General features: G+C 42.7%; 1 protein-coding gene across 12 annotated transcripts in view; it reads left to right on the top strand.

Moving 5' to 3' along the window:
- EPHB1 (EPH receptor B1) overlaps positions 1–12,508 on the top strand; it is a 355,934-nt gene that overhangs the window by 66,690 nt on the left and 276,736 nt on the right. Inside the window, exon 2 of one of the 12 annotated variants that reach the window (XM_081864477.1) lies at positions 8,713–8,805. The exons of the other annotated variants lie outside the window; for them this stretch is intronic. The gene's annotated coding sequence lies outside the window, so the exon portion shown is untranslated. The remainder of the gene's footprint in view (positions 1–8,712; positions 8,806–12,508) is intronic. 12 annotated transcript variants of the gene reach the window in all.

The following is a 12,508-nucleotide window of genomic DNA, read 5'->3' as shown; positions in this document are numbered from 1 at the left end:
CATGCAGTAGATCATGTTCAGCCCTTTGGGTTCTGGCTGAGTAAATAAAAAAGTGCCTAGGCCAGCCTTCCCCAGTCTGCTGCCCTCAAGACTAACACTCCTGTTAAGCATCAAAAACACCTGGAGGGCATCCGACTGGGGAAGGTTGGTCAAGGCAGAATGATTGCAGCCTGGCCATCTCATGGATTGCACCTGATCTACCTTCACTATGCTTTCAGATAAGATATTGCACTGAACAATTGCTTCACCATCAACCTTGTTGCCCTTTGAAGGTTATTATTGTAAAGTGTTTTGTTAGGGCTTAAAAGCAGCATAAATTATTTTGTTCAAACAAACAAACAAACAAACAAACAAACAAACAAACAAACAAACAAAGCGTCTCATATGCCTGTGACTTTCAACCTGAGAGCCAACAATATAAGAACACCACACTTTTGGGGGCCGTGGGATGTTTCATCTAGCATTCCAGGAGTTGATAGTGTTCAGAAACGCCGTGATTCTGCAGTTGGTTATTTACACTTAAAGCTCATTCCTCTTAGTGGACTTTGAGCCATTTCACACATTGCATATTTCAGTGTGTATTGCAGGAGACATGCTTATTGGGGGGGGGGGGGGAGTAAGATGTGCATGCGACAGTCATTAGGATTCTGAGGTTGTCCCTGCCTTCCTGTGGGATATGCACACAGTGGCAAAACTGTGAAATGCCACTGTGCAATGCTTGAAGCTACCCTTAAGGACAAGTGACTGGATGCAGGAGGATTTCAGCTTCAGGCTGTTTTGCATCCGCATCCACACAGGAAACTATTCTCACAAATAAAAGAACTACCTTGGCTTCCATCCCAGTGTGCAGATGGTCCGCTCCATGCTTGCTCCTTTGGAGTCTTTTCCTAGCATAGGCTTGCACAGGCGTCTAGGCTGGAGGCAGGGGTGTGCTTTGCAGGGAAAGGTGCCAAACATCATGTCCTGCCAGCTTTTTCTTACCAGTTCCCAATAGATTATGGACAGGAAAGGTTGATAAGAAGCCAAAGCCATAAAGCCATGCATGTGAAACAAAGAGGGTTGACTCTCTCTCTCTCTCTCTCTCTCTCTCTCTCTCTCTCTCTCTGTGTGTGTGTGTGTGAGAGAGAGAGAGAGAGAGAGAGAGGATGTATATTGCATGTTGCAGCAGACAAATTCCTCATATGAGGTGCACAACAGAGTTGCTTCTTCAAATCATTATGTGCAGGACTTTGCGACGTGTTTGGGCTGTACAGATAGTCCTCTTTTTATCTTTCCATGTTGCGCTAGATTTCCAGTATAAAGTCCACATGGACACTACCGTGCCAGATCCTAGTTGCTGGGAATCTCAGGTGGTAATTGCGCTGTTGTGCTCCTGTCCTGCTTGTAGCCTTCTCATAAGAATCTAGTCAGCCACTATGAGAACATGTTTCTCCAGTTGGTATCTGTACTGGATTTGAAATTGTTTTTACATATGTAATGGTTTTTAATTGGTTTTATATATGAAGTTGTCTTAACTGTTTTTCTATATGAAACTGTTTTATGTGTGTTTTTATTGTATTGTGAAATCCCTTCAAGATGCTTCACAGGAAGCAATTCATTAAAAGAGCAAAACAATAAAAACACAATGCTGGTTTTGGTCTGATCTTCTTATCCCAAACTGGTCATGCATTCTCAAATAAATACTCCTCCTATTTTGGTATTCAGATGAGCAAACCCCAGACTGCAAGCAGCAAAAATGGACAACTAAAATTTGGTCTTCTAAGACAAACATTCCCACACAGGGTAGCCATAACCACTGAATATTTGTTTGCCATGTGTGTAAAGCAGAAGGGGTAACTTCCTCCTCAGCTGTTTTCCAACAGTGTCTGCAGTGTCAAGGTAGCCTCCGGAAAAATGCAGAAGTTGATGGAAGGAAAATTTCCCACCCCTTCCTCTCCACCCCCCACCCCCAAATAATCTCTGAAGGAGTGGAGGGTTCTCCCAAACCACAAAGAACCCAGGGGCCAAATGTGGTCCTCCAAGCTGCATGCTCTGCCCCTTTGGGACTCTTCCCCAGGCCCTGCCCTCTCTGAGACCACGCCCTTCACTGGCCCTGCTTCACAACCCAAGAGTTTTTGCCTGGCTGGAATGTGCCCTTGAACCCTGATAGTGCTTCTTGCTTGCATGGATGGAGGTTCTAGAGGGCTGTATGCATGTGTGCAGCAATCTAGCCTACTGTGAAATTCACGTTCATTGCTCTGCCCACTTTTGTCTCTGACCCCATCCATCACTTCCAACCCCTGGAAGGTTGCTCAGAAAAGCATGTATCCCTTGGGCTGCAAAAGCTTCTCTTCTTCTGTCCTAAACAATGTGGGATGGGCACGGAGGAGTCTTGGAGGAGGGGCAACCACCAAAAATTCATGGAAGTTCATGAAAGTTCACTGAAGGAAGTTCATGGAAAGAAAGTTCCCCCACCCCATAGCCACCCTACCCCCTCTCACTTTGTTCAGAAGGGCACCCTAACCCACCAGGGAGACCTTTTGGGCGGTGGGGGGGGGGGGAAGGGGCAGCAGGCAGGAGGGGAGAAGAAACATTCCCTCCTTTAGACAAGCCATTCAGTTCTACAATATTGTCTTTTGTTAAACTTTCAAATAGCTGTTCTGTTTTTATAATGTAGTGTGTTTTGCTATAGCTTCAGCTTGAGGTTTATAGCAGAAACATAATGATAGCCCAAGAGCAGCAATTGTGCAAACAAAAGACAGAAACAGTCAGTAAAAATTGATACTTCTCAGGGTCGCACTTTGGCATGGGGAGCTCTGATTTCCAAGATGATGTAATACACAAAAACATTTGGATTCATGGAATAAGGCCATTAGCACTGTACTGGGGACCATGATCCTTCTGTCATAGGGTGAATCTCAGTTGCTTATGTTTGTTCATTGTGGAGTGATTTGCAGGCGCCTGAAAACTATCTTGCAATCAAATAGTAGAAATCTGCTTAATCTGTTTGGGTGATACTGATAGCTGTCAACGATTGCGTTGCCATCCCAGTGGATTTAGGAAGTACCAATTGTTGCTAATTTCTCTAAGAACAGGCTCTTTACTGCATCTTCATCATTATTTTGATTAACCCTTCTCTTGAATGTGAATCTGAGGCCACCAAAACATTTCAGAAGCCACTTACATATTTGTTCTATCTGGCTTCATTAATTGTCTTTAATCTGGCTAATATAAAGTTTACAGAACTAATAGCCAAACAGAGCTTCTGTGCAAACTTCTGGTTTTGTTACATACATACCATGAGAATCTGCCTCATACCAAAAGCAGCCCTAGGTTGGTAGGTGTTATTGTACACTCCTCCTCTCTCAAAGCTCTCCTCTTGTACACACATTATTTTGTGGTTTTGTGGTTGTGTTCTATGCAATATCTATCTGTGATCTTGGAGTCTGGGGAAGATAGTGGATTATAGCCATTGAAAAGACTCGTTGGTGAGGCAGTAATAGGATTTAGCCACAACAGATGTTAACCGCAAGCCATGCAAAGGCGTCACAGAAGTCACTGGCCTTTTTCCCCTGGCAATGGTTGTGACAAGCTCTTCCTTCAACATAAAAGATGACTAGGGCTGAACTGTGTCAAGGGCACACTTGCTATTTTCCTCACCTCAAGAGAAGTAGTAACCCATACAGCCTACATTTTTGGAGAGTCTCAAAATCAGTGACAATAAATTCTAGTCCATGGTTCTAGGCCATGTTCTCATACCTAGGTTCACTCTTTCTGCAGTGCTGCAATGAATACCCACTTTATTGGACATATATACAGTATGGGACCAGGAGCTTTCTTGCAGCAAAGATATTCTCCCTATCAGTTATATGTGGGCTGAATATAATGCTGCTGCCTATGGATGAGGAATATGGTTGATGTCACAAGGACTAGCTGGTTTGAACACCTTTCGCTGATCATGAATGCATATTATAATTGTGTGTTAGGTATCCAGGGATGGTCCACAGCATCCTAAAGTTTCAATGTACAGCAGTGTTCCAAAGCAGGGCTCCTTTTAAAGGCTTCCTTAGCAGTGGTATCTCTTGCTGTGACTTCAAATACACCTTTATTTCCCCTTCATTGTCAATATACTTTGTTTAGTCTACAAGCATTTACAGTTCTTGGCAGATGCATTATTTACTCAATAAACCGGCTGTCCTATAAATACATACCTAAAGACTACTCAAATTGACAGTAAAATCTATAGGAAGTGAAGCTGCAGAACACAGTCCCAAGAGCCTTGGGCCATATTTCCTTTTTAAAAGGATCAAATAAATAATGAACTCACTGCTCTAAAAGGTACCTTCTATCACTTTGTTGACACCCATAAAAGAGAAACACCATCCGTATAAATGAATTTATGGAAACACTCTCTCAGCTTCCTAATTTCCCGTTAGAAGAATCCACCCCCATTCTCACAGATAATACTGAAGTGTTTTCACCTGCTCATTTCAACCCCTAAAGAAAATATGGTGGCAATGTCTCCCTCTAGCTGCTGTTCAGGCTTTAGGATTATGCCTAAGTATAATTTCTCTAGGCCTGGTGCAAACTTGTAACATTGGCCCTTTTACTTACCTTGAAAGATGAACCCAGTACCAATGTGTATGGCCCACCCCTACAGCAAGCCTTGTCTGTTTTGAATATTTGGTCCTTTAGCTCCTTTGTTTAAGCTTCTGTCTGCTTGCTTCATGATTATATTCATAGCAGTGTGACAAGAAACAAACACATGATAGATATTATACACTGACCCTGGGATCTAGTGTCAGTTTTTCTAAGAACTCTGGAGCTCACAGATGTAACTCACATGCTTTCTGGGGCTTGGGAATCTCAGCAGCACTGGCTCCTCCTGTTCCTGGGATCTCAATGTCCCTGATTTTGTGGCTTTTGTCCCTCATGTCTTCTGCCACACCCCATGGGCTTCTTCTGGATTGCCTGTAAGAATCAAGGAATTCTGGGGGTTGTTATTCTTTAGGGAGCATGGCACATAGGGGAGCACATTTATCACAGTGCCCTAGACTTACCTGTACAAGCACACTCTTAGGAACAAAGGAAGCTGCCTTATACTGAGTCAGACTATTGGTTCATCTAGTTGAACATTCATTGCCTACACTGAGTGGCAGTGGTTCTCCAGATAGAAGACATTTCCAGCCCTATCTGTGGTATTTTCCCTCCCTTCCTTCCTTCCTTCCTTCCTTCCTGAGACAGCTTCGGCCAGCACCTTACTATTCTAGCCTTATTCAGATATTATCCAGGCATAGAGCTTACGTTTGGAGAAGGAGGCAGCAGGATGTGTTGCTGGCACTGCCCCTGGAAATCCATGTGTTGACACAGATGTCTGCATGGTGTGCTTTTGCTCTGCAGACATCTACACTAATATCGTGCTGGATAGCTTAGTTGGTTAGAGCATGGTTCTGGTAATGCCAAGCTTGCAGGTTCAATCCCCGTACCAAGACCAGGGCCACATAGGGGCAGGGGCAGCAGTATGGCCTCATTGCCCTCTTCTTCATGCACATGGAGAGCACATGAAAAGAACTCCAGCATGTTGCCTTCCTGTCCTAGCATTGTTTTGAATGACTCCAACAAACCCCACAACATAGAAACAAGTCTGCGTAAACATCCTCGAGCATGATCTCTAGTTCTGCCGCAGTTTCTCCCTATATGGTAATGGATCCACAACCTAATTCTCTTCCTCTCATCCAGGGTCACCAGACCCAAGTAAACTGCCCTCCTTCCCCCCTCCCTCACCCGTGGCGAAGCTTGCAATCAATTGAATCCTGGAAATTCACAGGAGCTGATGGTCTGACACTTGTGAGGGGTGTGTGTGTGTGTGTGTGTGTGTGTGTGTGTGTGTGTGCATGGTGAGGTTAACGTAAAGGTGAATGTTGAAATTTAAACCAGGCTTTAATCTAAGCCTGTTAACTTGAATGTGCTTTATTTCACTGATGACAATGTGTGAATTATGTTGCAAGAACATAGCTCATATGTTGCACACACACATAATTCGCTGCAAGTCAGACCATATTTAAATAGTAGAGAAGCGCCTAATCATAACCCAAATCATATGCTGTAATTACATGTTCAAAAGATCAACATAATAAAAGGCTGCAATAAATAGAACTGCTTAAATTGTTGCGATGTTTTCCTATTGGTCCTCGGTCTACATCCTGTATCCCTCCCCAGGGCACGCAAATGCCTCTGCTTGCTGCAGCAGGGATATTTTGTTAAATAATGGCAGATACAGGAGACCAGCCATGTAGGTGGAATTTTATGAGCCCAGAGGTGTGTTTGTGGTGATTCAATTGCTTGAATGCTCCAGTCCTGCATAATAAGTGCATCTGGTTTGCCACTGGGCTCTGTGGTCTCGCTGGCAGTAGGTGTGGCATCGCAAGGTAGGGTATGCCCTTTGCCTCTGTCCCTGTCGAAATGATGCACAGTTGGCTTGGAAGAAGCAAGAGAAACACGGGGATGGTAATGAGTAATGGCTAGCAGCTGCAGCAGATGGTGCCTGTTTCTGGCTGCTCATTAGGAGCTGTTGAGCAATAGGAGTGGAGGGTGCCGACTCTCTATGGCAGGCATCCCTAACCTGCAGCCCTCCAGATGTTTTGGCCTACAACTCCCATGATCCCTAGCTAACAGGACCAGTGGTCAGGGATGATGGGAATTGTAGTCCAAAACACCTGGAGGGCCGAAGGTTGGGGATGCCTGCTCTATGGCAAGCCTGAATGCAGCTATCATCTCGGTTGTTGAATGTGGGAGAACATGTTACTGTCAGCACAATGTTCACCTGTCCTTTTGACACTGCAACACCACCTGAAGTTCCTGCTTGTTCCACTGCATGCCTCCTTGCTCTTAGCCTGTAAGGAAGAATATGTCAGAGGTGGTTATGTGGCTAGCTGTACCAAGAGTTGGAGTAAAGTGCTTGGCTATCCTTTTGAATCGATGGTGTGGGTACTTTGGAAGGTTGTGTCCAACAGGGTCCTACCCTTTTCAAATATCAGTTGCTGATAAGCATGGGAGGGGAGAATGCTCCTGTGGTCATGTTCTGCTCACTTGTTTCCCGCAGACATCTGGTTGGCCACCTATTAAATTTAATGGGCTTACTCCCAGGTAAGGGGAGTTAGGTTTCCAGCCTTAGTCAGTGTTCTCTGTCTTAGGGACACGATTAGTCTCTGTTAAGTAAAAAGAGTAAATTACAAGAGGGGGGCAGGGGACGAGGAGATAATCTCTTGTTTGAAGATGCTGCCACCTATCTTCTTCCTCAGAAGCAAAGTGGTGGAGATGAATGGTGCTTCTTGGAGGCATGAAATCCCCCTCTCCCCCCAATCCATCTTCATTTCTTGTCTGTGTGGCATACTTTTGTTCTTGCCCCCCCCCCCAGCTTCTGGACTGGAGTTAAGTTTTCTGGTAGATGCTCACATTTGGTGTCCTGGAATAGTAGCTGAACAACAAAACACAGGTGCCCTTCCTGCATTTGCTATTCTCTTTGGTTGTGCAAAGTCCTTCCATTGGACAAAGCACTCTTTCACTAAAGCAGGGGTCAGCAAACTTTTTTAGCAGGGGGACAGTCCACTGTCCCTCAGACCTTGTGGGGGGCCAGACTGTATTTTGAAAAAATAATAATGAACGAATTCCTATGCCCCACAAATAACCCAGAGATGCATCTTAAATAAAAGGACACATTCTACTCATGTAAAAACACGCTGATTCCTGGACCATCCGCGGGCTGGATTTAGAAGGCGATTGGGCCGGATCTGGCCCCCGGGCCTTAGTTTGCCTATCCATGCACTAAAGAGTGCTGTACACACCAGAGAGGTCTTCCCCTGATGTGCATTACCTGATTTGTTTCCACCCACCCATGAAGTCCTACTCAAAGAAGCTGTCATTTGTGCATGTGCAATGGCTGTCTCCAATGTACACACCTCAGCTGAACCATGCCTTGCATTTTCAAATCATTTTTTTAGACGCAATTTATTAATTTTATAATAACAAAAAGAAAAAGAACATCATAATAAAAAAATTAAATCATACATCTTAACTGACTTCCCTCCACTCCCCCTCCTGGTTCCATTATTATATACTTACTCATGCACGTCCATAAAATATTATATTCTTAACTGTCCAATTTTAAAACCTTATTCATGTTGTAACAAGTGACCTTTAGAAGTTCAACTAACGTAAAAACCTATACACAAAGCTTGCAAAGTATGCATTAAACATTTCCCCATATATATATTTTTAAAAAATGTCCTTTTCTTTCTTGGGTTTCAAATTGTCTAATATGTCCTGCATGTTTCATTAATTTGTTTTTCTGATCTTCTTTGGCGGTAGATTCTTCCTTCTGCAGGGATGGGCTTCTCTTAGCTTGGCATCCACTCTCAGATGCAGGAATAAAGTCTTTTGCACAATAAATCCATTAAGTCCTGTACCTTTCAAAATCATAGCTTCTGGGTTGTTGGGGGTTTTTTTAAACAAAAATCATTTCCAACATTCTCTTTAAATCTTTATATGTTACCTCCCAGGCCTTCTTGATAACTTTACATTGCCACCACATATGGTAGCCTCTTATACATGCATTTTCAAATCAGATGGAAGCTGGTTTGAGGGAAAATGCATCAGGCAGGAGTATTTCTCAAGAAACTACAGGATACATACGGATTGTCGTTAACGTCATGTGTGCTCTCCCTCAAACACCAGGAATGGGACTCAACTGGATCTGGAGTAAATGGTAATGTGCACACAGCACTGGACTCTACACATCCACTATTTTGCTATCACCACCACATGATGGTAAGGAGACAGGCCTTAAGGCGCAGCAGAGATGATCAGACACTTTAACTCAACAACGGTGGTAACTTGGGTTAAGTACTTAATTCGTTCCGGAGGTCCGTACTTAACCTGAAACTGTTCTTAACCTGAAGCACCACTTTAGCTAATGGGGCCTCTCGCTGCTGCTGCACCACCGGAGCACGATTTCTGTTCTCAACCTGAAGCAAAGTTCTTAACCTGAAGCACTATTTCTGGGTTAGCGGAGTCTGTAACCTGAAGTGTATGTAACCTGAAGTGTATGTAACCCGAGGTACTACTGTAGTTAGTCCTATGAGCCTCCCTACCCTTACCACATCCAAGCTCTTCCTTCTCCCGCTCATGATCGCATCATTACGCTACCATAACTTGAATTTATGCCAGGCTAGTGGATTGATTTGCAATTGTTACTTCACGCAGTTGGTGTAAGTTGAAGATAGGACCCCACCATAAATCAGAGGTGAGTGCTGGAACTGGGTAACATGAGCCTGATGCCTTAATCTCTTGTTTTGCCTAAAAAAATTCCCCTTGCTGTGTCAGAAGCGGCTACACTCTCCAGCAGTTTAAAAACAAATCCAGAAGCAGCTTTACATCTGCTTCTCAATAAAACTAGAGAACCGAAAGAAATATCTTTGCATCTCTAATGAAACTTGGGGAAGGCTCCCCCTTCCTATTTGAAGTTTTTATTTCGGGAAGGTTATGCCATAGGTTGTTTTTTTTAAAAAAGGAAAACATTAGATAGAATTACCAAGATCTGTTTTAGATAAATCACCCCTTTCCCTTGTTATTCTTATGGTGTTGATAAAGTACTGAGTTTCTTTGCTGATAAAACAGTGGTGTGGTGGAGAAAATGGAATCAGTTGCATGCTGGTCTTCTAGTTTTAGAGAGAGATCTTTGTTTGGCTCAGTGGTTCAGTTTGCATGCCATGTTAAACCATTTTTAAACCATGGTTTGTTGAACAAGCCATGCTTAAGCAAAAGGATGTTCTGCAGTTGATTGAAGTAACTATGGTTCTACCCTATTTTGTTCTAGCCCTCAGCTACCTCTCCGCCCAACATCCCTTAAGAGTTGGTGGCACCCAAGTTCTGGCATTGCAGCACTGTGTCACCATTTTCTTTTGCTTTGGCTGGCTGCAAGAGTGAGGGTGTGGAAATCTTCTAGGTGACCTTTGGTACCTGTCATCAAGCACCCGCTCTGTTCCACCAAGAAAGAAATGCCCCTACTTCTTTGCAGCCGGAGAAGTCGTTGAACCCTTTTCTTCCACTCCTGTGTTCTACAACTGCACTTTTTATTTTTCTTTCTCCCATAAATTGCTACCATGAATTTATGCTTTGAGATTACTCAGCATCAACTATGTTGGAGCCACTCACATCTCCTACCCCTCCACTGCCTTGGAATTGGATAGGCTGCTTTTCCTAATGCACGGCTAAGTTGTTTCATCTGTTAGATGTAATTAATATCAGGAACGCAACCTCATATTGAATCCCCCTCCCCATCTTAACTCAATTCTCAACTCTGCTAGTTGTTTCGTATTTTATTTCTTTGCCTTGCTGTCAAAGAGTAAAATTGCAGCTCTTGTTACCATTTCCTACTTGGAGAAAGTGCCTTTGTTTTGAAATAGGACTTCACCCTCCCCACCCTGTCCGTGACTTTACTCCACAACTCATACAAGCACCTCTTAATTTTTCTGTTTCTCTGTGTCTTATTTAAGAAATCAAAGAAGTGCAAAATTTAACAATGAATGGGATAAATTTAGGATATATATGGAAATAGAGACAAGGGGAAAATCAAAATGTTGATCAGAAACACATATGTACTTACAGAAATCACAGTAGGCATGAGATAGCGCTTACTACGTAAAAAGTTTTATTAAGGAATAGACACAGTAGATAGATAAACAAGGTAATATCTTCCGAAATCGAGATAAAGGGAAGTCGATCAATGTCATTAAAGTTGTATGTATTTCATGTTTTTCTTTTTTTCTCTTTTTCTGTTTTTTCTTTTTCATTTTGTCTTTTGTACGTTTGTGAAATATATTTATGTCAAAATTTAATTAAAAAAAATAAAAAATTAATTTTTCTGTTTCTCTGTGTTAAAACGCAACCCTTTTTTAGCTGCAGAATTTAGTCTGGTAAAATCCCAGCTGCTTCCATCTGTGCAACCCTACAGTGGTATGAACATCCACCTGCTTGAACCCCTGACCCTAACAGCACAAATATAACACACTCAGAAGGTCTTTTTGCAATAACTTCACTTCACAATCACATAAGACAGATGCAGCAGATGCTGCATCAAATATAAGCAGAAGAGGCAGTGCTTGTGTGTTTTTCAGTTATCAGTGATGTCAGCTTTGGGGAAAAATGCCAGCAAGAGGAGTTGAGCATTGAGAGAGGCTTCTTTTTCTAGTTGCTCTTGCCTAATGGCTCTGTTGCTTGGTGCATAATTTCACTGGGGTGACTAAACAAATCACACTTAAACATTAGTTAAGGAAGTCCCCATGTCTGCCTGTAATGCTAAGACAGCAACGACTCATGACTTATTTTTGCAAACCATAGTTGACAATCTATAGTCGAGACATCAGATGTAGAGCTAAGCCATGGCTTCTGAACAAAGGTCTGTTTAAAGCATGGTTTAATGTGGCATGCGAACCAAGACAATAAATGTAGAAGGATGGTGATAAAAAATAAAAATGTGCCTGGTCCAGTTTTTTGGAAGCTACATTTTAAAGGTAGCATTTTATAAATGATTGTAGAAGGCATATGTAAGGCTGTTAGTATAGTACAGTACACCCTTACCTTGTCCTATTGCTGCCATATGATAAAATGATAATTCTCTTAGTGGCATCTAATTTCACCTGTTGAAATTAGATCTTCTTACAAAAGATAATCTTGCAGGCATTAGTCAGCCTCTGACAAATTTGCTAGTTGGCTTTACATTGGATGTGAGATGATGATACACAGTTTATTGATGCAGATAGAACTCCGCTGTGGCTCATTTGTGCATTAGCCATACATTAGTTGCATATTGATACACAACAGAGCCTTGGTCACTGCACCACAGTCAAATGCAAACATTGGTGCAGTTGTGGTTTGTGCCTGAGTCTTCATACTGCCCAATTCAATGTTGGTATTGGATTTTGAGAAATATGTAGCACTGAGCAATACAGTTTATAACCCATGCTCTTTCTGCTTCTTACCTTAGAGTACAGATGGTGCTTACGTTATAGTCCTGTCCTCTTTTTAAGCAGGTTTGTTTTCAGGTTTGAAAGGGGCCCTTTGCAAGGTCCCAGTTGCCCTGTTCGGTTCCCACAACGCTCTTAAGCAACATGACACTGGGGCATTATGGGAAATTTAAAATGGCTGGCAGTTACCTGACCCATCCACTCAGTGTGGAGAGACCAGGGTACCCAAGGATGTCAAGTGCTGATGCCAGGGTGGGTTTGAAAGACCAGCATGTGTAGAAATAGGGGAAAGGATATGTATTTGTGTGTGAGAGAGCGTTATGTGACTCTTTGCAGGTTAGAAAGATGGTAACAATCACAATATTTTATTAGAGAAGCGCTGGTCTGCTGTCTCAATTTGAACTCAGACTGGATTTGATATTGGAAGAATAGACCAGCATTTCCCCAATAAAATACTGTTTTTAACCCTTTGCTCTCCTCTCCATGTACTTATCAACATTTGTATC

This window comes from Podarcis erhardii (assembly GCF_964252035.2).
Source record: "Podarcis erhardii genome assembly, chromosome: 5".
In the NCBI taxonomy this organism is placed as follows: Eukaryota; Metazoa; Chordata; class Lepidosauria; order Squamata; family Lacertidae; genus Podarcis; species Podarcis erhardii.
Note: the sequence above shows the minus strand (reverse complement) of the source record. Positions and strands in the feature narration are given on the sequence as shown.